This window comes from Talpa occidentalis, unplaced genomic scaffold (assembly GCF_014898055.3).
Source record: "Talpa occidentalis isolate TD23 unplaced genomic scaffold, MPIMG_talOcc4v2.1 talOcc4.8, whole genome shotgun sequence".
Lineage (NCBI taxonomy): Eukaryota > Metazoa > Chordata > Mammalia > Eulipotyphla > Talpidae > Talpa > Talpa occidentalis.
The window spans coordinates 47276404-47304299 of NW_023605194.1; the positions used below are offsets into that span (position 1 = coordinate 47276404).

General features: G+C 35.6%; 1 protein-coding gene and 1 pseudogene across 2 annotated transcripts in view; both read left to right on the forward strand.

The window, feature by feature from the left end:
• The window catches only part of CTNNA3 (catenin alpha 3), a 1457807-nt gene that overhangs the window by 844241 nt on the left and 585670 nt on the right, over window positions 1–27896 (forward strand). The gene's annotated exons all lie outside the window — the stretch shown is intronic.
• Window positions 16499–17956, forward strand: LOC119234639 (V-type proton ATPase subunit C 2-like; annotated as a pseudogene).

A 27896-nucleotide genomic window follows, 5' to 3' on the forward strand; every position in this document is an offset into this window, starting at 1 on the left:
TTAAACTCTAAGTAATGACTGTGTATTTCCACTTCCTTTGGGGAAGTGTTACAAAGTTTAATTTACTGTTCCTTAGCCACTTGTAATAGTATTGGTAGTTAATGTTCCAGAATTTTGAGAATGAAACTTTCTCCTAATCTACTTTTCTTTAGGTGAATTTTTTAATATCAGCAGGTTTTTCATATATACTAGCTTTGTTTCCTAAGATGATTGAATGGGTTTAAGGTTTTGCCATTTCTAGTCAATCATAATCTTTTCCTTTGCTTCGTTGTTTGAATAGGGTTTGAAATTTTATGTTTGATAACACCTTACACTTCAAAGAGCATGCTGATAATACCTTTTTTGTTTTTTATGAGATTGCATTAGAAGTAGAAAGGCCAAGATAAGAACTATATTTGATAGATGAATATATGGAGGCTCATAGGAGTTAAATAAATTTCCCAGTGCACTGATATTTAGAATAACATATCATATTTAAAATTAAATGTCCATTAGGAGTTGGAGATTGTTGATATTTTTATTTCATTTGCTTCACGACCCTCTGAAACAAGACAGACTGGTGTTGTTATGGCCTCCATCTTTCAGAAGAGAAAATTGAAACACAAAAATTGAAGTAATAGAGCAAATGAGTGTTGACACTTGATTTAAATCTTTTGCTTCACATTTTAGTCTATTATTTTATAATGTTTTTCTCTACCTTGCCTGAAAAGTTATTTACCTCTTTCTTTCATTATTTTAAAGAATATACTATTCAGATGCTACAGAATGAGGATTCCACTGGTATTGATAGACAGTAAAATTCAATGATGTAGTGAAAAAAATTCCTCATAAAATAATTACTCAACTTGATTCGTTGTTTGTATGCAGGAAGTATTGGATTGATTCTTCTACTTCTTTTGCCTCTTTTCCAGTCTCCTCTCCATGCAGAAACTCAAATTTGAGGATCTAGCCTCTGTATGTCTTCCATAATAACATTTGTTCATTTTTCTCTTAATTCTTACATTCAGTTTTTATATGCATGCATTGTATTACCCCATATGAAAAGGACAATTAGTTTGGGAAGAGATATGGAAATACTATTATCAATAGAGTCCAGGGGCAATTCCAAAGCTCTCCCTCCAAAGGGAGTGAGACAACACTTCTTAGATTTCACATGTTTCATATAATCTCTTACTATAAATGGACAAATATATAATTCTGAAGAATATGTATCAAAGCTGAAGAGCTGACATGCTCTAAATCTGAGGATCAGCTTCCTCTCAATTCACCCAGAGATTGGGTTCATGCCAATGGTACTAACAATCAGGGTCCAATATTCCTACAGTTTGCTAAATGCAGTGACCTCACATTAGCCTGTGGCTATGTTACTGTGGAGAAAATTACCATTTGCCTGTGATCTAAACACATTCCTTTTGGCTATCAAATACCTATCAATAAATTTTCATTAAAAATGAGCAGCTCTAGGGCCTCCCCGGTGGTGCAGCGGTTGAGCGCTGGGTTGCAAAGCTACGGGTTCGATCCCCAGCTGCTCCCCGGCCACTGGAGGAGGGTCCCACATGGAGCGCAGACCTCTCCTGCCGCCCACTGGTCCCCTCAGCAGTGTACTTCGGTCCTTCTGCCTGCTCTGCTCCCCGCTCTGGCTCTGGTGAATTCTCTCACCCTCCTGCACTTCTGACTGTACCAGTGCTTGTATAAACAAACAAACAAACAAACAAACAAACAAATAAATAAGTAAATAAATAAATAAATAAAAATATATTTAAAAAAATGAGCAGCTCTAAAAAGCCTTCTTTGGGGGAAATAAAACCAAAAAAGAAAAAAAGACACCTTGTATACATGTAAAGGGAAAAAAAAAAAACAAAACACTTTTAGGTTATAATTGTCTGAGTGGAGAATGAAAGGTAGAAATATTTTAAGAAATCCCTAAGCTTCTTCCACCAACTATTGGCAAGCATTCAATCTTATTTGGAATGTTTGGTTGCTTGGCTAAATAAAAGGTACATTGCATTGTGTCCTTATTGAATCTTTTAGCAGCTGAAAATGGTAAAAGTCCTCAGAGTACAAAAGCCTGAGGTGACTGAGGAGGATGCAGTAACCAAGCACTTTGTTTAGGCCGGTGCATTAACATTGTTTTGTTTTGTTTTGAATATGGTTTGCCAGTTAAGTTCATTTTCAGACTATGTACTCCAGGCTGAATTATATAAGGGTCAGTAAAGTTGTGTTAAATTTCATATTCTAGAACATGTATCCCTTTATGGAATAGTATGTCAGCTTCCAATTTATATCCCCAGACCTATTCCATGATGTTGTTGGAATTTTGAGCTGCCAAACTAAGATCCAAGTGAGGTGAAGTAGAGCTCTCTAATGGCAGCTTTCCATTTGAATGGCAAAATGAGTCATGGCAACATGACTTTGTCCCCAAAGCCTCAGAAACACAAAAACTATTTTTCTCTTATATAATGTACAAATGTGTGATTTCTTCTAAAATGTAATCTCATGTTATTTTTCAAACCTAACGTATGGCAAATGGCACATCTGCCAATAAATACACATTCAAATGCTTTTTTCAGCCATGGTACAGACTTTTTTGATGGTTTCATCAAAGAAGTTGTACAAAGTTTATGTACACACTGAAGATCAACTTTGTGTGTCACATGCAAAATTTACATTGCATCTAAGGCTACATGTGATCCCTGTCCCCAGCATCAAATATATTTGCAAAGATTAGGACTATAAATAAGAACCTTTCAATGTTCTTTTATCGTCTTTGCATCCTTTTTCATCATTTCCTCTGCCTAATCCTTTGTCTTGTAGCCTGATTAAATTGTTTGTATTTCATTGCACAACAGGCTTTTTCTCACTTTAGTTCCTTTGTTCAGGCCACATGTCTGTTTGCTTGGTACTGTTTTTATTTCCACCCTGTCTGGATAATTTCCAAGCATTCTTTATGACTCAATTTCCCAAGACTCTTTTTTCTGCTTACATCATGTTGGATAACTATATAACAATTATTATACTTCCCACTAGGACAAAGTGTGTCATTTCTTAGCTAAACACTTTCCAGTAGTTCCCCACACCACTCAAAGGAAAAACCAAAGTTCTTATAAGGTCCTTTAAGTCTCTTTCATTCTCGAACTCCACTATTTCTGACATCATTTCTTAGGACTCCCCCTAGAATCACTTCTTTTTCACTGCAATGTGCCAGGACCTTGGCACTAGCTCTTCCATTTGAGTGAACTTATCTTTCCCGAATATCTACATGACTTGCCCTCTCATTTCCTTCAAATATGTACCAATATATTTATACACAAAGACTTGCACATACATATAAACACATGCATGTATATATATATGCACACATGTGTAATGCATTTCCTTTATGTTGTATATGTGTATTTGTACACACGCATAGGTAATTGTTGTACTGTGAAACATAGGCTGCAAGATTGCATTTTATCTGTTTTGGTCTTTTTTTGTATCATCAAATTCTAGAAAAGTGTCCCAAAGTAGGTGCTCAATTCATATTTATTGAAAGGACTATCAATTCTATTATATTTAGATTACTAGTGCTTAGAGAGCAGAAAGAGTATCTCAATTTTTTTATCATTAACCCCTATCATATCATTCAGCTTATTTATTCAATAGTTAAATTTAATTTGTTCAAAATGTTTGATAAATGACTATTCCAAGTATTTTTCAAACCACAGGATTTAAAAGAATTGTCAAAATAGTGTGACTTCTGTGGATTTTAATTTTAGTTCAGAAGGTCATTGCTTATTAAAGAGACAAATGTATATGTCTCAAATTCATGGTCATTAAACAATGAGAAGATAAAGACTTACTAATCAAGTTTGGTAAATAAAACATATTCAAGGTGTTACAGATGCATAATTGAAGGAAATGTAACTGCCCATTTATATATATCTCTCTCCATCTCATGGTGTGAATTGCACTTTTTGATTTTCTTCCTTTGAATTCCCGTTATTCTATTCCTCTTTATAATAAAATAACCTACATTGATGCATTCTGATAGTATATAAGTCACATTTTCTTCTTTTTTTGGGATATCAGTAAGAACACTGCTTACTATATTACAGTGGTTGTCTTATGAACACCCTGAGGAGAAATTTTCCTCAGTTCCTGGTACCATAAATGATTATGCTTTGAAAAATTGGTTTTTATTTTGTGGGAATTAAATATGTAACTTGTAATCTCCCCCTTTGCATTGCTACTTGAGAACCCATAGTCAAAATGTGACACAAGCAGTAGCAAGTGTTTTGCATATTGTTTCTGAATCTGTCCATATTTATTATTATTGTTCTACATCATTTACCCATTAGCTTACTTTTTCATTGAACTTTTAAGTGAAAAAATGTATGTTTTGCTATGTTTTTAAAAACTTTTTGGGAAATTAAAGGAAATATAAGCACCAATAATTATGGAAAAATAAATTCTATTAGAGTAGAATAAAGTTCCTCACGCAAGACTTATTGAAGTGATGGACCAATTTTTCTCTCCACAATTCAGACCCACCTCCTAACTACAAACTCCCATTTCCAACTTCTTATAGACACCTTTAGTTAAACTTTCTGCAAATACCTTGAATTATTGAACACATTCAAAGACGAACTCATTTTCTTTCCCTCTCCTCTTGTATTATTATTAGCAGCATTTTATCTTTCAGGTAATGAATTAATTTTTCCCAAATTGCCCAAGCAGTATCCTCAAGATCATTCATGATTCCTTTCACTCAAGCATCCCCCATTACCAGTAATTCTTGGTATCTGTCAGTATGTTCCATTCTTTGCACTTCTAACTGTTAATGATTCAGTCTAGGACTTTATGATTTCTCGCCTGAATATTAGCTGAATCTCTTGGCACACCCAGCTTCATCCTGCTACCTTCCAGATATCCTTAACAAAGCTATCAGAGTAATCTTTTTTTTTTTTTTTTTAACAAAATACAGATCTTATTGCCTTCTTTCTCAAAATTTTCAATAAATTGGGCCTTCGCTGTGAAGGTGCCCGCGGCCTCTGCAGCGCCGGTTCTATCCCCGGCCATCGGCGAGGGTGCCACATGGCGGGCAGACCTCTCCTGCCATGCCCGCTGCTCCCCTCAGCAGTGTACTTCATCAGCCTGCCTGTTCTGCTCCCTGCTCTGGCTCTGGTGAATTCTCTCACCCTCCCGTGCTTCTGACTGTACCAAGTGCTTGTATAAATAAATAAATATTTATTTTTTTTTCAATAAAGCAAACATAGCCTCTGTATCCATATTGTATCCTGTATCCTTAAGATGATACCCAAGAAACTTCATGACTACACCCCAAGCTTAACTTCCTCTAACCATCTCTCACCTCACCTCAACCTCTCTACCATATTCTTTGATAGCCATGTTTTATACCTTTCATCATTCAGTTTACATGTGCTACTCTTCCTGATTCTTGGCTTATCTCAAACCAAACACACAAAATTTACACAAACACATTTTTCCTTGCTGAATTAGAGTACACTTAAATATGAGTGCGTTGTCTGAGAAGAAATACCTTTTAAAATAAGCATGTTGTGATAAGGGAAGTAATAAGCCATAACAGTCTAATGAGATTATAAAACTTCTCTAGTATTACATGCAAATCACCAGGTACTCATGACTCAAGACATAGTACCAAAAACACTACTGAAAATCTCTATATGACCCTCAAGTTTAACTTTTGAGGGCTCTTATGTATTGCCTTCTCTGAAGACCCAGTTGTGGTTCTTAGCACACCACACTTACAATACCTGATAAACTCAATGCAACTGGAGGGCAGCGGATTTTATTTTTTTCCCTTTTTAATCCTTTCCTGGACATGGTAAGTAGTCAATAGATGTGCTTAGAGTGCCTATCAGTTTTGAATGCAATGAGGCATCTTGAATTAGGCTGCAAATATGACATAGTGAAAAGCTGATAAAGATATTTTGAGTTTGGGGCCTCCCTGGTGGCATAGCGGGTTGAGCACAGCACTGAGAAGCTGTCCACAGCCTCTGCAGTGCAGGTTCAATTCCCAGCCAGCCTGGGAGATACCCACATGGTTCAGCAGACCTCTCCTGTCTCGCCCACTCCTACCCTCAGCAGTGTATTTTGGTCCGTCTGCTTGTTCTGTTCCCCGCTCTGTCTCTGGTGAAAGCTCTCCCCGTCCTGTGCCTCTGGCCTGTACCCCAGTTTTTGTATAAAACTAAATCTTTAAATTGCGTGAGTTTATCTTTTTTGATTGCTGAGTGATATTCCATTGTGTATATCTACCACATCTTCTTGATCCAGTCATCTATTTTTGGGCATTTGAATTGTTTCCATAGCTTACTATTATAAATAGTGCTTCTATAAACATAAGGTGCAGGTGCCCTTTTGAATTAATGTTTCTGTGTCCTTTGTGTAAATACATAGGAGTGGAATTGCTGGATCATTTGGAAGCTCCACATGGATGGAGCTGGAAGGGACCATGCTAAGTGAAATAAGCCAGAAAGAAAAAGAAAAATACCACATGGTCTCTCTCATAGCAGGAATTTAGAAAACCTAAAGAAGGGACCAGGAAAAAGACTAATTATTATAAAGTAAAAATCAAAATCAACTAGCAACTATAAACCAGAGACACACTGTGGGAAGGAGGGGAGGAAGGAGTAAGATCCAAAACAAGGGGGGTGGGAATTGTATGGGCACTATAACCAAGATGAAAATGCATACATTGTGCAAAAATGAAAAATGATGTAAAAATATATATATAATAAAAAAAATGAAAAATAAAATATTTTTATCAATGAAAAAATAAATCTTAAAAAAAAAAGACATTCTGAGTTTAGATAATCATGTGAACAGAGAGGCACAGAGGAGGGGAGTCCAGTAGGTCAGGCAGCAGGTGTTGTGCTCTGTGATGGTTCTCCGCAGGCTTCCCTCCTCTTTGCCCTTACTGTTCAGGGATCATAAGTAATCACAAGTGACTGGGGGAAACATATTTTGTTCTCATCATTATTATATACAGTCTTCCTTTTTAAGGAAGATGGCCCTTTATCTTGTTCTGAGGGCAAAGACAGGATAGATTGTATGACTTGAGTAGGAGAAGCTTGGGGAGAATGGAGGTAAGGATATCTAGATTTCCTTTAGAAATCTAGGTCTGGTTCTTAAAGTTTTGACTCAGGGCAGATTGGATATTTTAAATAATGATTTCTCATTGCGCACAAACTACTTTTTTTTTAGTAGGTATCTTTTCAGTTATTGTTAAAAAATCTGGTGAAGAAATGTGTTTTCCTGTATAATTTGAGTTTCTTATGAAGCTCATAAGTGGATCTCAGGTTCAAGACTTATAGTATGACTAAAACCAGTCAGTTATAGGTAGGTAAGAGTACTAGAGAAGTAAAGAAATCTATCCAAGATTCCCTAGCAAATTAGAATCTGATGTTCAGTTTCCTTCCACCCCACCAAAATAATGTCATCTTCTCATTCTCAGTGTTCGTGAATGTCCTATTTATATCACTCAGTATCTTAAGAATGGGGTTTGGATTTCTGCTTCTCATACTTTTTTTTTTTTGATTTTTTTTATTTAAATATTTTATTTTATATAATTCTTACATCTTTTTTCATCTTTGCACAATGTATGCATTTTCATTTTGGTCATATTCCCCATAAAATTGCACCCCCCCTTATTTTGACTCTAGTCCTTCCTTTCCCTGCCCCCCCCCCATAGTGTGTCTCTGGTTTATAGTTGCTTGTTGATTTTGATTTTTACTTTATATTGATCAGTCTTTTTCCTGGTCTCTTATTTAGGTTTTCTAAATTCCTTTTATGAGTGAGACCATCCGGTATTTTTCTTTTTCTTTTTGGCTTATTTCGCTGAGCATGATCCCTTCCAGCGCCGTCCATGTTGCTGCAAATTGCATGTGTTTATCTTTTGTGAATGCTGAGTAATAGTCCATGGTGTATATGTACCACATCTTCTTGATCCAGTCATCTATTTTTGGGCATTTGGGTTGCTTCCATAGCTTAGCTATTGTAAATAGTGCTGCTATAAACATAGGGGTGCAGGTGCCCTTTTGAATTAATGATTCTGTGTCCTCTGGGTAAAATACCTAGGAGTGGAATTGCTGGATCATATGGAAGCTCTATCTTTAGTAGGTTGAGGAATCTCCACATAGCTCTCCATAGTGGTTGGACCAGTTTGCATTCCCACCAGCAGTGCAGGAGAGTTCCTTTTTCTCCATAACCTCGCCAACATTTGTTGTTGCTAGTTTTTTTAATGTGTGCCATTCTCAATGGTGTGAGATCTCATTGTAGTTTTGATTTGCATTTCCTTGATTACAAATGATGTTGAACATTTTTTCATATGCCTGTTGACCATTTGCATTTCTTCTTCAGAGAAGTTTCTTTTTAGCTCTTCTGCCCATTTTTTGACTGGATTATTTTCTTTTTTTTTTGTTGAGTCTCATCAGCTATTTGTAGATTTTTGAGATCAGTCCTTTATCGTTAGTATTGTGTGCAAAAATTTTCTCCGAGTTGGTGGAGTTTCTCTTTGTTTTGATTAATGTCTCTTTTGCTGTGCAGAAGCTCTTTAATTTGATGTAGTCCCAACTGTTTATCTTTGCCTTCATTATCACTACTTTGGGTGATGTGTCTGTAAAGATGTCTTTGAGGTGCATGTCATGTAGTGTTTCGCCTGTATTTTCTTCTATGTATTTTATGGTTTCAGGTCTTGTGTCTAGTTCTTCAATCCATTTTGAGTTGGTTTTATGCATGGTGTGAGGTAGTAGTCTAGCTTCATTCTTTTGCATGTAGCGACCCAGTTTTCCCAGCACCATTTATTGAACAAACTTTCTTTGTTCCAGTGCATATTCTTTGTCCCTTTGTCAAATATTAGTTTACCATAAATCTGTGTGTTTATTTCTGGATTTTTCTATTAGATTCCATTGAGCATGATACTTGGAGACATCTGCTCTGCCCACCTTCTTAGGATTACCTATGGAATACACTTACTGTCACATAATGGAAAAGTGTGCCACCTATCTTTGTTTCCCCTCTGACTATAAACTGTTAACTCCTAAACCCACTTTTTTTATAGTTTAACTTTTTTTGAAAAAAAATTATATCTTTTGGATGACCATTTTTTTTTTTGTGAAAATTGCCTATAATTTAGGGCCTAGTGCTACTACCTTGTAAATATGAGCATTGTTAACAAATGTGTTTTTTTCATCCATCTGAGTTCTGTGACCATAGGTTGGTTGGTAGCAAAAATAATTCAGTCTATTAGAAATGGAAGTTTGAAATCTGTGAGAGAAAATCTGCAGAGTCACAAATGAAAGAGTGCCTGGCAGAAAGAGTATATCTTTGGCTTTCCTGTCATGCATGATTGATGTTTTCCCTTTATCACCTCAGCTCATGAGTCCTAGTATTTTTTCTCTCTCTCCTGCTGCCACAGTCATAATTAATGATTAAGGTACATAACTGGCATAACACCTGGCTATTTATTTCAGCAAGTAGATTGGGGTTCCCAGCATTCGACCTCACTCAGGGGGAGACTATAGAGCTTCTTCGTTGCATAAAGCTGAATACTTTCCCTTTCCCTATCACAGCTGAGGTTTTGACAACCTGCCCACACCTGAACAAGTCAGACTAACCTTTTTCTCTGTCATTGCTTTTTTTTTTTATTCCATTTCACAAGCTGAAAATAATAAGATATATTAAATTGTAATTTGTGTGTGTTTGTATAAGGTGATAATTCCAACATGTATAAATTGTCATTATTAATGCTAATAGTAAAAAAAATCCATTTTAACAAGTGCTTTCTACCAATGATATTGACATGAGTGGCTTTACTTAAACCATAACTCCAAAATATTTCACTGTCTTTGGCTCCTTTGGTCATTTCATGACCTTTGTGTTTGTATATTCAAGTCCTTGGCTAGCTTAGCCTTTCTGTTCTCCAGATGTTATCAGGATATTCTGGATTATAGCACAAGGACTTTCATATTGGCCTAAAGATAATATAATTGGAAGGCAAACTGGAACCAAATAATCATAGAATAGATCTGTGTGCAATAAAAATCATTTAGGTTTTCTCTTTGGAGTTGTCCACTTCACTACTCTTGACCAGAAGCCTAGGAATTTTAGAGATGAACTATAAGTAAATCGTACTAATTAAATGCTTAAGAGGTTGGAAGAAGAAAATAACGCCACTCTCAAATTCATATTTCTAATAATTTTAATCATGTTGATAGCTATTTACTCTGTATCATTTTTGCTAAATAAGTAACTTGAAATTATTTTGCAGATTCTGTTTCTCAGATAACCCAATTGCCAAAGGGAAAAAAAAAAAAAAAAAAAACTTATTTTAACACTGAAAGAAGGGTTTCCAGTTTTAGGTTGGGGAATTAAAACAACCTATATTCCTTTCTTTGCCTGTACACTCTAACCCCAAGGACCTGATTACAGATGCACCAAATGAGTAAAAGAAAATCTCTATAATTCTGTGAAACAGAGAAGAATAACATTATAATAAAACTGATACTTTCCATAATTTATTTTTTAAAAATGAAGTGAATTTATTGGGTTTACTGAGAAGCTGTCAGGGGCTTTTATTTTTAAATGCCCAATATAAGCAAAGTAAGGAAGGTTTACTTGAGTTTACTTGAGAGGCAAGTAAACTCTCTCCAACAGAAAACTGACATTACCTGAAGTGTGGAAAATTATAACATTATTTAAACTTCATTTGGAAGAGTGGCGGTATCTGTGGGAATCACATAATAGAAATTCTAGATTTTGTCAGAACTCTGCAGAGAGGTGTTGAACAAATTGTGTGCCATGTGCTTCCTCCAATTAGTGTCATCAGCATCCTAATCACAGTTGGAACTTTGCTTGGCACCCTTATTCTTACTTTTTCTCTTTGTAATAAATTTGTCAGGTTCATTCTCAGTACATGTACCTAGAAGAAAATCAGCGTTTCTGCTTACTAGTCTCTGAACAGTGAAGTTCATGACATTAAATGTTGACCTAAGCATAGAAGTCTGTGCCAGTCACAAGTACAGGCCCTCTGATCCTGCACAGCTACATATGAACAGATAATAAGGTATGACTAGGCATTGGGGTGAATAAAGGAAAAGTTAGGAATCAGAACAATTATTTCCAATACAACAGATAAAACACAGATATCACAGGCAACCAGAACTACTGAAAATTCTAATTAATGTTCTCTTTGACATTTGAGAACTATTGTTTCTTCTTTTCACCCTGTGAAATAGCACTATGTTATATAGAAGGAGCAACCGGGCAATTTTGCTATATTCCATGCATTGTTTGCTGATATTTACATATTTAATGTTTTTCAACCCTCACTATGAGCCTATAAAAAAATGTGCTTTTATTATTTGTGTGGGATGAGGAACTTGAGGCATAGTTAATACACTTTGCCCAAGGTTAATAACTATTAATATGAGAAGCCAAGGCTCAAAAGGAACTGAGTCCACATGTCTTTAATTATTACACTTTGGAGGGTGACTCTAGTTTTAAAGGAGTAATAAAACAACAAAACAATGAAACTTAATAGGAAAAGTAAAAAGAGCAGACTAGCCACCAAAAAAACCCAAAAAACAAAAACCAGAAATCAAGGAATTATTCCATATCATAAATTCAAAAATAAGAAGTTAGAAAAATCTTAGTAAATATAAGAAACATGGGATTTGGACACAAAATCCCAATACATATAATACAAGTATAATTGAATTGATTGGCAGAGAAACATTTACCACATGAAAAAAGTATTTCCGTAGGTTAAACTTAAGTCTTCACACCAAATAAAATTGAGCAAGAATCAAGTCCATAATAGTGAAAGAAGAATCACACTTGAATATTTTTATTAGACTTCTGAACTTCAATAATGAAGAGAAAACTGTATTAGCTTCCTGATAGAATGCAAAAATATTTACAAAGGCAAGAATCTAATTGGCGGGCCTCCCTGCTGGCGCAGCGGTTGAGCGCTGGGTTGTGAAGCTGCCCGCGGCCTCTGCGGCGCCGGTTCGATCCCCGGCTGCTCCCCGGCCATCGGAGGAGGGTCCCGCATGGCGCGCAGACCTCTCCTGCCGCCCGCTGCTCCCCTCAGCAGTGTACTTCGGTCCTTCTGCCTGCTCTGCTCCCCGCTCTGGCTCTGGTGAATTCTCTCACCCTCCCGCGCTTCTGACTGTACCCAGTGCTTGTATAAATAAATAAATAAATAAAAATTAATCTTAAAAAAATATATAAAAAAAAACATTTAAAAAAAAAAAAGAATCTAATTGGCACTGAACTTCCAATCTGACACTCTAGAAAATGCATTGGAAAATGCTTAAAATAAACAGAAAGATGTCCCTGTTTATTTCATTCAGATGTCTTTTGATGTTTATTTCAAAATGAGAAATATAATAAGGCCCATAAATACTTCTGTATTTCCATCAAGATTTTGCAGTATGTTCTTTGATGGTGTAATAGTATTTTCTACATCTAATTGCAGAAATTTAATTTAAAAAATTAAAAGCTATGTATATCATTTTATATCAATGGACAAATTGTTAATAAACAAATATTTAGAAGTTTTTGTATCCTGAACTAAAAGAAAAAAAATTAATAAGCAGTCTAGCCTGGTTTATTAAGGAGTTGTCATATTATTTTGTGATCACTACTTTTGCAATGTTGCAATGTGACTGTTTCTTTTGTTTTGGGGAAACACTGCATAGAATGAAATGATTTAGCATCATTTAATAAATCTTTCATTATTTTCCCAATAATTTTTGGCTACATTAACCCCAAATTCAAGGTTATAATTTCATTAATATTTGTAATTTGTCTGTATGATAATTCAATGAGTAGAAACCTTAAACAGAGAGATAAGCATGATGAAATATGTAAACAAAGGTGGTATATAATCTGATTAAAGTAATGTCAAATGATGATAAATTCAGTTTTCAAATATTTTGCATGCTATTTGTTATCAGCTGTAGACACTTAATGCCTCATTAACCATGGATTAAATCACTAGTTTAGAATCTATCCTTGGCAATAGTAAATGACCATTACATCCAATTAGAAAACAAGCTGATATGGCAAAGGTTGAAATAGGAATGGGATTGAGGTTCCAGTTCTGGCTTTGCAACAAACCATCTGTGTGGGCTTGGGAAAATTATTCAAACATGCAGAAAAGGAAATAATTACATGAAATATTAAATTTTCTTTCCAAACCCTTATACTATCTCTAGAATCTCAGCTGCATGAGAGAAAACTGTCAATCTTAAGAGATTTTGGAACTAAACTGCTACTCTTAAAGGACTCTTCTGAAATTTCCTGAACCTAAATTGGAAATAGTTAAAGTCCATTGATAATACAGCCCCTGCTATTGAGATAGTGCTTAAGCATAGGAGAGACAAAGTGCAGGGGTGATGGAGAATTTTTGTGAGTATGTGGGAGTAAAAAGGTAATTTATAGTTCCTTTTTCTGCTGTATGCAAACATTTTTATGAACTGGAAGCACTGTGTATTCTCTTCACAGCTGTCTGTTATAACAACAATGTGAGTGACAATGTGGTGAGAACACTTTCACTGAATTTTGTTACATATCCCAAAAGCATTAATAACATCTCAACTTCTGCATCTAATGATGCAATTTTCAACACTACCCTCAAAATTTTTATCACTTCAAATAAGAAAGTCACTATCTAAGTTCAAAACAGTGAGTCATAAGTATGGATGGCTTGGAGCTACCAGTGTGGGTTCTCAAGACTGTGAACTCCATGATGACAAGACATCCATAGTCATCTCTGTCTTCATCCCATAAAGCCTGTAACATTATGGATACCTTTTTTTTAAAGCATTTTTGTTTAAAGATTTATATTTATATAAGAACCAGGGTACAGGCCAGATGTATGGAAGGGTAAGAGGATTCACCAGAGACAGAGCAGAGAACAGAATAGGCAGACTCACTGAAATACACTGCTGAGGGGAGCAGTGGATGAGACAGGAGAGGTGTGCCACGCCATGTGGTTATCTTCCCGGCCAGTTGGGATCAAACCTGTGCTTCAGAGGCTGTGGACAGATTCACAGTGCTGCGCTCAACCACCTGTGCCAACAGGGAGGCCCACCTTTTAATTTTTTGACAAATAAGTGAAGGACCATAGTTCACCAGCTGAATCCATAGCAGGGTAGTTTTACTGAAGCCCAAGGTAGATACTTGAACGTTCTAAAAGTACATCAATTTGTACAGTGTAATTCTTTGTTAGTTTGGATCCTTATGACGGCCAGCACTTCAAAAATAAATGATCATTAAAATTTACTGAATGCATACTAAGTTCAGAGCATTTATGCAACTTCATATGTATTTTACATGCATTGCTTTATATCATTATTGCAAGAATTCTAAAAGGAATGTGGTAGTACTTTAATGCCCACATTACAGATGGAAACAGATACAGGCAGTCTAAATAATTTGTTTCAGGACTCCCAGGTAAGAAGTGACAGAGCTGGATTGAAATCAAGTAGTCTGTCGACACCTGTGTTCTCAATCATTTCCTTTTGCTGCATGATGAAGTGTCAGCAGAATACATACAACTGTGAAATGGAACAGTTGCCACATTTGTGGAAATCAGCAATTAAGAGCATTTTCATTACAAATTTTGCAACTCATTAGAGTTGAGCAAGAAAAGTAAGGGAGAAGTGCAAAGTTATTTTAAGATTGTTCATTTCCATCATTTCAAAAATGCTTCAAATATACAAGTAAATTCACTACAAGGTAGAATTTGAAACATCAGATTTTAAAATTTAATTGAATATCTTCATTTAGTTTATGTTTAAAAAAAGGTTTATTTTTCCTTTGGTCACACATAAATTCTAAAAGGAGTAACCTAATGCATTTCAATTCAAAAATTAAGGTGAATTAATAGTTTTAAGCAATTATATAAAATTAATATGGATTAGTTAGATTTTATCATGTTATTGCATATCTTTAAAAATAATTCATTCTATTATGACATTTCTTACAGGGTTAATTTCCAAAATAAATGCAGTTAAAAATAATGTCTCTCTAGTAAACACTTAAGAATATCTGAATTTGCAATTTGATACTTATTCTGATAATTGCTTCTTACAAAAAGACATCTCTAATTGTAATCACAGAATACCCTTTATCTTGTTCTCTTGTTCAAACAGCTTCATTGAAGAAATACATGACCTGTTTAAAAACATAAGAATAATACCAATAAAAGCATTCTTAATTGAAACTTCGAATGGAAAAGATTCATCATTAACCATGAAGTTATACACTTGAGTAATCAATTTAGCTTTGAGAATGCTTCATTTAGATAAACTTTCATGCTTTATAGATTGTAAAAATATAAATAATTTGGTTTCCTAATTGGCAGTTTGTTGAAAACAATAAGGGATCAAGTGGCATGATGTGTGTGTGTGTGTGTGTGTATGCACATGCATGCACGCATGTTTATCATTTATAAATGGAGTATTAGAAACATTACTCCATTAAAAAATCTCTTTAAGTGTCTTACACTGCTTGTAATTCTAGTTCCCTTTGAATCTGGTGGTTACACTTTGTAGTAGGCAGAATTCTAAAGATATCTCCACAAGGTTCCCATTTCTTGCTAAAATCAAACACTAATCTAGGTACTGCTGTGAAGGGCTTTTGTAGATATAACTAAGGTTACTAATGTACTGACCTGAAAAAAAAAGAAAGATTATCCTGGATAATACTGGGATCAATGTAATCACTTAATCCCTCAGAAGCAGAAAAAAATCAGCATAGGATAGATGAAGCAGAAGAGGAGGTCAGGGAGATTTGAAATGTGAGAAAGGCAACCCACTGTTGATGCCTTTGAAGACAGAGGAAGGGGACCATGAGTCAAAGACATAGACAGTCTTTAAAAGCTTGCAAAGACCCCTAGCTCAGAACCACAAGGTAATGGAAACCTTGGTCTTGCAGTAGCATTAAACTGAATCCATCCAATAACTTGAATGAATATGGAAGAGCCCAGGCTTGCCAACATCTTGACTTTGGCCTTTTGAGTACCAGAGCAGAGAACTTAAATCCACCCATGCTTCTGACCTACAGAACTATGAGATGATGCATTTGTGTTTTTTAAGGTAATAAATTTGTGGTCATTTGTTATGGCAGCAACAGAAAATTAATGCATATTCAAAACCAAATACGGACATGTTACTCATAGATAGCTGTTCTTGGTAGATACAGATTAGGAGATCTATACTATGTATTCAAGTATTTCTCAAAATTCTTCCCAGTTTTCAATATGGAATCAGCTTGTTATCTTGAGAAATCTCAGAATCTATTTTTACTTTTTCATACAGTTTCTTGTATGCTCTCCACTCTGTCACTGTCCTGCTGATAATACATAAATCCTTAGGAGCTGCTGACTCCTGGGAGTCGGCCAGGTGCTCCCACCTGGCTCTTGCCTGCATTCTCATTGATGCACCCTGCTAGCTCCCACAACTAGATGAAAGAGGGAAACATAACATAATTTTGGTTAATTGCTGCCCCTGTTGATAAGGAAAATTTATAAGCTGTGAGAGAATAAATACAGTAACCTCCAAGTCCAACCAATCTTATAATATCAAATTCACCATTCCTGCCTTCAAGGTGGAAAACTTGAATTCTTTGTTGGCCTCTTATGAGTTGGAGAAACTTCATATCTTTGCTGAAAGCAAATGGCTCAGAATGTGGTCCATGTAATGGAAGATACAAAAGGGAAAGTTCAGGAGAACCTCCTGTTCAGGAGGAACATTCTTCATGACCCACTTTGAATGGGATATAGCCAAATATTCTGTAAAACAGATGCTGGTGAGCATAGTGGACTTTCTAGCAAAATAACTGGCACAGATTGAGTCTGACCTGAAATCCCTGACTGCCACCTACAATACTGAAAAACAAACTTGGAGAAAATGAGAGGAAACCTCCGGGAAAGCTCTTCATTAAGACACTGAGTGACTTTTTAAAAAATGTATTTATTTATACAAGCACTGGGTACAGCCAGAAGTGCGGGAGGGTGAGAGAATTCACCAGAGCCAGAGCGGGGAGCAGAACAGGGAGACCGAGGAAGTACACAGCTGAGGGGAGCAGCGGGCACAGCAGGAGAGGTCTGCACACCATGTGGGAACCTCGCCAGCGGCCGGGGATTGAACCAGCACTGCAGAGGCTGCGGGCAGCTTCGCAGCCCAGCACCCGACTGCTGCGCTACCAGGGAGGCCCCACTGAGTGACTTTGTTTTAATTCTGAGTGGCTAGTCACACTTCTCATCATCATTCCCATATGAAGCTACACACAAGTGCAAAAAACTTAGGAATCCCTCTCCGAAATGGTTGTTCCTCCATCAAATTTGATTGAGCACTGATGAAATTCTCATCACCATGATCATTTTGAAAAGTAATCCATGATTTCAAAACCAAAAACCAAAATGTTCACATCCATGAATTTTACTATGATGAAGAAATTAAAAGGGAATGGGAGGGGATGATCAGATTGTGCTCTGATAAGAAACAGCAGTGTCAAACCCACAAGGTTAAGGTAAGCCTGCTGGATAATCTTGATAGGCACCATTTGGGAAAGATAACCAGGGAGAGAAACAGAGCCAGGTTGAGGGTCTCCTGTTATGCTAGCTTCATATGCACTTCAGTGAAGCCTTTGTTACCTGGGTGTACCTCAAGTTGCTGAAGGTGTATGTGTACTCCTAGCTCGGCTATGGATGGCCATGGAATTTTGAGGTGTATTTTTCCAGTCTCATAAGTCATCCACCAACCATTTAAGTGAGGTGCTGAACTCTGTCCTCAGATAGCTGGAGGAGTTAGGAGTTGCAAGAATATTCTATGCTTATGTGAAGATACCTGGATTGTAATTCATTAACCAGGACTATTTTCTTTAGGTATACTTCCACAGTGATCATAGTCTTCTTGACTGAAAGGATAAGCTTCATGAAAACTACAATAGATGGTTATTTCACATAGCTAGAAAATATTTTAACTGTGCTATAAAATCTAGATTCTAAAGCAAGAGCTTACAGAAAATGTATTTTAAGTTACTTTTTTTACATTTGATTTTTTTAAATTTATATATATTACATCATTGTTCATTTTATTTTTTTTTAAGATTTATTTTATTTATTTATTTATTTATATAAGCACTGGGTACAGTCAGAAGCGCAGGAGGGTGAGAGAATTCACCAGAGCCAGAACGGGGAGCAGAACAGGCAGAAGGGCCGAAGTACACTGCTAAGGGGAGCAGCGGGCAGCAGGAGAGGTCTGCGCGCCATGTGGGCCACCCTCCGGTGGCCGGGAGCAGCCGGGGATTGAACCGGTGGTGCAGAGGCTGTGGGCAGCTTCGCAACCCAGCGCTCTACCGCTGCGCCACCGGGAAGGCCCTCATTGTTCATTTTAAAACAATGTTTTGTTTTTTTTTTTCATTCCACAAAGGACCTGTGCACCATCACCACAGTCCCTTGTGCTCCTCCCTCCCTTTCTATGATCCCTCCCCCTTCTCCTACCCTACAGGATGTCTCTGGTTTATAATTGTTTGTTTTTGTTTTGTTGTGTTTTGTATTTTTATTATTTTTTCCTGATGTCTTTCCTATTTGGTTCCCTTATATTCCTCCTATAAGTGAAACCATCCAATATTTTACTTTTTCCTTCTGATTTATTTCACTGAGCATAATTCTTTCTAGCTCTATCCATGTTGCTGAGAATGGTATGAGTTTATCTTTTTTTGATTGCTGAATAGTATTCCATTGTGTATATATGCCACATCTTCTTGATCCAGTCATATATTTTGGGGGCATTTGTGTTGTTTCCAGGTTAAGTTACAATGAATGTTCCTACTGCTTAAAAAAAAAATAACAAATTTTGGCAAGGTTGTAGTGAAAAAGGTACTCTCAGGCACTGTTCCTGGGAATGCAAGCTGCTACAGAGAGATTTCACAAGAAATGCAAGCTTTAGAGATTTCTCAAGGGAAAAAAAAAGAAATTCTGTTAAAGCATTCCTGCTATTAGATATTTATGCAAATAATTTGAAAAATCTAATATAAAAATATCTAGCTATACCTATGTACAGATCAACACTGTTTTCAACTTCCAAATCATGGAACAAAAACAAGTGAAGTGCCCTTCAACAGATGAATGTATTAGCTGTAGAGAATATTTTCAGTGGAGTATTACACAGCTGTGAAGAAAGATGAAATGGTGGCATTTGGGAAAAAATGGATGGAATTTGAGGTGACTATGTTGAGTAAACCCAGCCAAAAAGTGAAAAATTTCAAATGGTTTCTCTCGTCTGAGTAATACAGATGCTTAAAAACATTTAAACACAAATGATGGAAGGAATACACATTTGAATGCGGGAAAAAGAAGATAATAGTTAACAAGGAAATAGGAGAAAGGGTGGAGGGGATGGAGAAGAGAGGCAATTGTGGTATGGGCAGGGATGGTTTGGTAGAAGGGGAAAAAGAAAAATATTTTTAAATTATGTATCTCTCTGGAAGGTCTTTGGAAAGAGACAAATGGAAAACAAGATTTTCAGATTTTGATTGAAGCTTGAGCTGCTCACTGTTCAATATCTTTCTCTTGGAACTATATAAAACATTTGTTTCTTTGGAATGTGAAAACCCTAATTCAAAATGTTATATGCACCCCTCTCTTCATTGAAGTATAACTGACTATAGTCAAAAAAAAAAAAACAAACAAAAAAACAGCACTCTGCATCTCTAAAGGTATCAACCTCCATTTAATTTACTGTGTGATGACCATAATTTTAATATTAATTTTGTGTTCATTTCTTCATTCCATTATTGAGTCTTTGGAAGATACATGTGCAAGAGAACTGCTATTTACAGAGTCTTCAGGATTAAGTGTGGCTTGACTATCCTCCATTGAATGCTCCTTCCCACAGCTGTAAACAGCTACAGGAAGAGAGTTATTGAGGGTAAATAGAAGAACTTGATGAAAGAATAAATAAAAACTTTAAAGATTATATGTTGATTTTTTAAACATATTCTGATATCACAATCTACAGATAAACTAATAAATACTTTGTTATATAATATTTTAGACACAAAACTATACTTTGAGAATAATTTATTAACATCTGTGCTAGTATCAAACAACTTAAAACATCTTTAAAAATACTGGGTCTCTAATTTTGCATAATTTTTTAAAAATTCTTTTTTCTAGATTTATTAAAACATAATTGATATATAAGGTTGAATTGGGTTAAGGTATACAAAATATTGATTTGATATTTGATAATGTTGGAAAATTGTTACCACACTAACATTGGCTAACATCTCCATCACATCACATAATTACTCTTCTTTTTGTGACAAGAACATTTAAAATCTATTATCCTAGTGTTGTCACCTTGTAAATGAAGGTTTGCATCATTTGACCAACATCTCATTTCCTTGACTTCCCATTCCCTGGTAACCACCACCCTGTTCTCATTTTTTCCAAGCTCAATTTTTTTGCATTCCATGTATAAGTAATATATAGTATTTGTCCTTCTCTGTCTGACTTATTTCACAGTGAATAAGTTCTCAGTTTCCATATGTTGTCACAACTGGCAGAATACCCGCTGCATGACTAAATAATCATTCATAGTGTGTGTCAACCAAATTTTTATCCCTTTTATTGATGGACATATATTGGCTATTGTGAATAATGCTTAAATGAATATGTAAGTGCAGATAGAGCTTTGAGATACTATTTCACTTTTTTTTCTCTGTTGATCATATGTGAGTGAAATCTGTTAGTCATCTGTATATTGTCTTTAGAGAAGTGTCTGAACACTACTTTGAACTTTATTAGGGGAATCACTTATCTCTGTTTCATTAAGATTTATTACTGGAATTTTAATCCTACTCTTTTATTTGGGGCATATTTCTCTGTTTCTTCATTTTCCTTCACTCTCTGTGTTTCTATACATTTAATTAAACAGCCACCTCCCCAGTTTTGACGGATTAGTCTTGTGTTAGAGATGAAATTCATCAATAAGGCCAATTTATGCTCATGATTTTTTGTTCATCCTTGAAAATTATTCAAACAACTGCCTTGGTTCTTAGTGACTCCACTAGCTGAAAGACTGCCAAGACCCTTCATTGTCCTCAATGGGAGGATTGAATCAGTACCTAGTTTTCCTTGTAGGCAAGTTTGAAACTGAAACCTACGACATCAGCTGGGAATGAATATAGTCAAGTCTGTTCTGGGGATAAACTGGGAATTGGTCATTTTTGCCTGGTAGATATTTTGCCTTGTCTTATAATTAGTCATGACTGGGGTTTGGGGAGATGTTTGCTTCTTTGCCTACTAAGGATTTCTTTATTTGATTTACTCCTATATGACTCCTGAATCTATGCCTGATTGACTGTTAGGATCAGGCAATATGTAAATCTCCAGTGGCAGCTGCATAACTGGGGCACAGAGTCTGCACAAGTTCATTCCAAGGAGATACTGTTGCTTGAACTGGTCAGGAGAGAGTGGAGAGTTGACACGTCTGCAGACTTTCATGGTTTAGAGGTGTGTTAAACTGTAGGCATGATGCTCAGACAGTATATGAGGTATGCAAGTGGACTCCTTTCAGGGACAGTCTTGGAATAGCCATTTTTTTTTGTTTGTTTGTTTTCTTTCTCCATGTCAATCCCTATGGTGAGAGCCAGAAGTGCTCATACCCATTAACAATCTGTTTTGATGTGGATATTTTCATGTTTACTCTTTGCTTAAGGCTCACTCATCCGGCTTCTGGTAATTACTCCACGTGTAGTTAATTTTGTATGCCCATTCAGTGTGTCTATGGATAAGTGAAGTTCAAGAAGCTCATATGTAAATATCTTTAAAGAATATCATCTTAGTTATTTAATATCTGTTTCAAGTAATTGAAATGTGTTACAGATTTAAAATATCAGAACAAATATATGCAGATGTAAAAATAAACTATCAACAAATTATAACAAATGATTCATTTAGATAATTCAGTAAGTCAATTTTCAAACAAGCAGTAGATACATTTATAATAAAGTAAAAATGTCTACTTTGAGCACCTTAGCCACAGAGTTTCACAATAATTAAAAGTGTCTGTACACATATGTTTTATTTTCATTAGAAAAAATGTCTTAGGAAAAGTCTAATGATTTGCCTTTTTTTTCATGATTTTCATTTGTGTAAGTGGAAGGAAACTCCCAGCCCTAAAGAAACATTATGTATTTTTTGCGTATATAGTTAATTCCCTTTTGCTTTTCCATTGTCAGTTTTAAAATTCCCGAGTACTTATTGAAAACATTCACTCTTAGTGAGTAATTAGTGAACTGAGAGTTGAGTCTGGAAGGAAATTCCTTTTATATATTATTGTTAGTGTACATATTTAAAACAACATAGTAAACCTCATCTAAAGTTTGTGATTTATTTATTTTTTAAAAGATTTATTTATTCATGCATACAAGAAACGAGGTACAGGCCAGATGCGTGGGAGGGTGAGAGGATTCACCAGAGACAGAGGAGGAAACAGAACAGGCAGACTGACTGAAATACACTGCTGAAGGGAACAGTGGGCGAGTCAGGAGAGGTCTTCTGTGCCATGTGGGATTCTCATTAGCCGGCCAGGATCGAACCCATGCTGCAGAGGCTGTGGACAGCTTCACAGCACTGCACTCAACTGCCTGTGCCACCAAGGGAGGCCCCAAAGTTTGTGATTTATGATTGTTTTGTTGATCTGATTTGAGAGTGAGTAGAAACCAAGTGATATCATTAATTAATCAAACAGTATACTTATGTTATCTTCCATGATTTTCAAGGGCAATTATAGGAAATATAGGCTTGATCCCTGGGCATGTGTCATTTTTTTGGAAACAAGACATATCCATGAAAACAGAAAATAACACAGCAAGCATCGATTGAGTTTAGCTGGCAAATACTGTTATAAGGAAAAATAAAATGAATAGAATATTTAATGCACAGCAGTGGACTTAGAGATTATTAAAAATAAGATTTTAAGATGTTTAGAGAAAATGAAAAAGTAATCAGTGAGGTAGCATATACTTATTAAAGAAAAAAAACAGATCAAGCTTTATTTCTCTTTTTGCTTTGTTTACGAAATTGTCAAAAAGTGTAATAGAGCCGCGATATCTAGATATGTGAGAGACATTAAAAGAGGCTTGTCATAGTGTACAAATGAGCACAACAGAAAGCAATGTATTTCATGTTTGGGAATATATAACTATTCATATTAATAACTGGATTAATACAGATTATTGCAAACTTAGTGATCAATACTTTTTAAAAGATTATTTATGCATAAAAGAAGTGGGGTACAGGCCAGAGGTGTGGGGTTGGGAGGATTCACCAGAGAACAAGTGGGGTACAGAACAGGCAGACTGACTGAAATACACTGCTGAGAGAAGCAGCGGGTGAGTCAGGAGAGGTCTGCTGCACCATGTGGGTAGCTCCCTGGCCGGGGATCAAATTCATGCTGCAGTGGCTGCAGATAGCTTCATAGGTTGCGTCTTAACCCCTTGCACCACCAGGGAGGCCCTAGTGATTAATACTTTAACACAAAATGGAGAAGGTTCTTGTTGGACAGTATTCTCAGACTTTTCTTCAACATTACTTCTACAGTTTACTAGCATGAGGAATCTAGATGATTTACAAATCTAGATAATTTACAAATAATCAGAGCTATAAAGAATAATGAATGTACTAGTAACTGAATTAGGTTAAAACCATATGGACAATATAACTTTAGTATCCCTTTTATTCCTTTTATTTTATTTTTCAGTGTCCCTAGTATCCCTTTGATGCTGCGATATTGGTTTGTGGGAGATGAAGTGGAACTTGAAGCAAAAGATAGGTTTAGATAAAATTAGAGAATATAATGCTCCATAATAAACATTCTGGCTTCCTAGACCTGGGAATTATCATATACAGACTTGGTGTCTGTTATCTGCTTTGTCCAAAATTCACTAGTTACTAGTATATTTACCTGTAGTGTGTTATATTTAGATTAGATTAAATCTGTCTTTGTTGATTCTGAAAATCTTGATGTTGGAATCTAAAATTCTATGGCTCAGTAATTTGTGGTTGGAGATGCTGTTCCTATTGTCCAATCTTTCCCATCAACTCAAGAAAATCACAGTGTTTGTCAATCATAAACTACTTAATGTAGGCCTTGAGTTGTCATGAATATCACCTTTTAGAAAGTGTAATCTCAGAGAGAATGGAAGGGAGGGAGACATCCTTAGCCAAAGAGATATTTTGTGATAAAAAGTATGAGTAAAAGTGAGTCAGAAAGATCAGAAACAACTCATAAGAAGTTGTTAGTGGATTTTTTCCCCAAACTCTTTATTGAGTGAAGATACCTGACTGTCTGAAATCAAAAGACATATTTAAAAAGTCTAGGATAAAATAGTGTGGTATTTACATTTGTAGGAATTATTTTTGAAATTACAATGTACACATAATTTTCATGCAAAACATCATAAATACAAAACATCCATAAGTGGAGTAGTAGTAGTAGTAGTAGTAGTAGTAGTAGTAGTAGTAGTAGTAGTAGTAGTAGTAACAGCAGCAGCAGTAACAGTGTTTGCCTCATTTTCTTAATTCAATTTCATTTTCTGAAGAGTCTGACAGTCTGCAATATTGTCTGAGGTTAGGAAGGTTTGGGTGACTATAACATAACAGTACATAATTAACAGAAATATAACATAACATAAACATAATGTAACAAATGATTGATTATTCTCCATTTGCCTTATCTACCTCCAATTTAGTCCAACTTTGTTCCTGTAACTCAAATATGCATCAATGACTGAAAAGTTAGAAAATTTATGTGTACTAAAGGAGATTGGAAAGTTGGGAAGGTGTGTCATGATATAATGGAAAGAAAAAGACTTTATGTTGGAATTGTAATCTGGGAGGGTTACTTAATCTCTCTTTCATCATCTATAAACCATAATTAAAATATTGGCCTAGTCCATCTTTCTTATGAAATACTTAATCCTTATCATGAATTGGAATCACTGGGAGAGTACTTACCAAACAGAGATGTCTATGCCTTAACCTAATTTTTATTTATTTTTCCAAATTATATTTATTGAGGTAAAGCAGGGGTTTAAATAGTATCTGTTCTGGGAGTTACAGGCTCAAATATCTTTGAGTCACTCAAATGTAGAGCCAAGATTGAAGAGTGAAGTTATAGGTTTATTGTGAGAACAACATTGAATAATATTGTGAGGCTCGTGAAGTGATCATGTCCCAAGGGAAAACATGGAAGATAACTTTTCTATAGAATTTCTCCTCCTAGTGACAGTAGTGGCTGGTCTGATTGCTGTTTTTTGCCCCCAACATGAGGAATCAATTGAGACAGAATACACTTCAATAATTCTACTCAGTTAAGTGTCATGTTCCCAGATACTAGTCCTGTTGTAGTCATGGCACCAATGATGACCATCCTGGATCTGTGGTTTCCCAAAGGACCTGGCAAGGGTCACAACTACCAGTCCAGTTTCATCTGACTTCAGAACTGATTCATCGACTAAGAGCTCCTCCTTTCTGTATACACGAAGGAGCTTAAATTCAATTCCCATCCTCAAGCCATGTTCAAATGTGTGACTTGGTTAGTGCGAAGAGGTGACTGACACTTATTATTATTTTTTTAACTATTTGAAATGTGACAGACCAAGAGTATCATGGGATTTCATTTTATTATTCAATGACAACCCTATAAATATTCATAGGAAACTGTCTGGGGGAGATTAAAGTTCTGGTAAGTATTCAACAGGACAGAGAATAAAGATTACCCTTTTATATAAAAGATTAACCTTTTGTATATGATAAAAAATTAATATCAAATATAAAATTAGTACTGGAGACATTTGGCAGAAGTGTAGGCTGAATTTGTATGTCGAAGTAACTACACAAGTTCTAATCTTACATTAAATGGAACAAAATATTAACCAGGAGGGAATGTCACTTCTTACTTAAGCTGACAGAATAGAACAGATAAGTAATGGAAGTCTTTTTCCTCCCTCTGTCCCTTTTTTCCTTCCCTCCTTTCTTACTCCCTTTCCCTCTTCTTTTTAGATGAAAATATTACTATGTGATTTAACGCTGATGGAAATAAACCATTTGAAAAGAGAAAGCTGATTTTAGAAATATCCCTGAGATGCAAAAGGGCATCTAGTACATAAAAGAAGGGGTTGGACTTGGATTTCAATGGGATTGAGACAGAAAGAAGACAGCATACATGGCCATAGACACAGGAGGGTATAAATAGAGGTGAAGAAAGGATATGGTTGTTCTCTGCCAGTGGTTTCTATTTCCTAGTGAAATAGGAAACATGCTTACCTGAAAAGACAAAGGACAATGGTAGGGCTGTCAAATATTTAAGGAGAGAAGAGGTAGGGTATGGTCATCTAGGAAAGGGTAAGATTCAGGGAGATATAATAGCATTGCAGGCCTACCTTAGTGTCCTTTTAAAGTTGGCAATCATGAGTTCAAAGATACCAATCAGCAAATATTTTATGTGTTTGGTTATTGTAAGAAATGTGTGTTTTATCAACAATTAATTGATTGATGTTATGGATACCAATACTTCTATCACTCTAAGGAAACTAAAATCAATATTTTAACAGCAGAATTTTTTGCGACTATGTATTTTCCAATGACTAGGGCTGCCACATAAAATATAGCACACTCTGTTGAATTTGAATTTTAAATAAATAATGGAGAATATTTGGCATATGTTCCCTACTTGTTAAAATGCAAGTATTATCAGTTTATGAATGTGGGGGTCAATTGTGGTGTCTGGACTCTTACTCACTACATTACGCATATAGATGGCAGGCATTGTACCACATTCTGAAACCAGGCTCCTTAAACGTATGATTTTTCACAAACTAACGTCGGAGCTGAACTATAAATCTGCCAAATGTTGATTCGACTATTTAACATTTTTGCTTAGAAATAATAAGAAATATTGACACACTTAAATCTCCTACCTTGATGCCTTTGCTGTCTCTCTGGAACATTTGCCCTGTTGGCATATTCTTAGTTGTTTTACATTAATCTCTTCAGTGACAAAGGCTGCATTAACAAGCTTCCGGCTAACAAAAGTGAACTTTCTACCATTGGTGGCCAGTGTGTGCAATTTTACTTTGGTGCATTTATCAAAACCCTGGAGACAAAGTAGTATCCTTTTGTTACCAAAGGCTTACTTTTTTCTGCCTCATAAAGTTTTCTGTCCTGTGATTAAAATAAATATTGTAACAATTTAAAAAATAAAAACAGCATTATATTTGGGTAAGTTGAAATTAGTGATATGCATATTATAATAGGATTTACTTAATTGTTTAAAATGTAAAAAAAAGAAAATGAGCACCTGGTTCAGTGGGTATTTAATAATTAGAGCTATTTGATATTTCCTATGTGGTAGGAACTGTGCTGAACATTTAACATACTAAATTCTAATAAAAACATGATAGGAACTCTACTTTCATATATTTTTTTAATAAGGTAGAATAACTCCAGTGAATTGTTCATGGATTTAAGTTTATTCTCCCACATCCTTTTAGTTACATATTCTTCATTATCGTATTACTTTTTTTTTTTCATGTTCCGATTGCTCATCTAGAAATAATATCTCATAGAAACTTAAAATCTCATCTCACATGAATGGATGGGATTTTAGTCATGTTCTAATCCAGTAGCTGATTTCACAAATGAAGAAATGGGGGCTCATAAGTAGAGACCGGTTTGTTAATAACATACTGACAAGTGATAGAATCAGGACTCAAGCCCAGAGCTTCTGACACATTACCCAGTGTAAGATTAAAGTTGTAAAGCCAAAACAAAATGGTAATGCATTTTT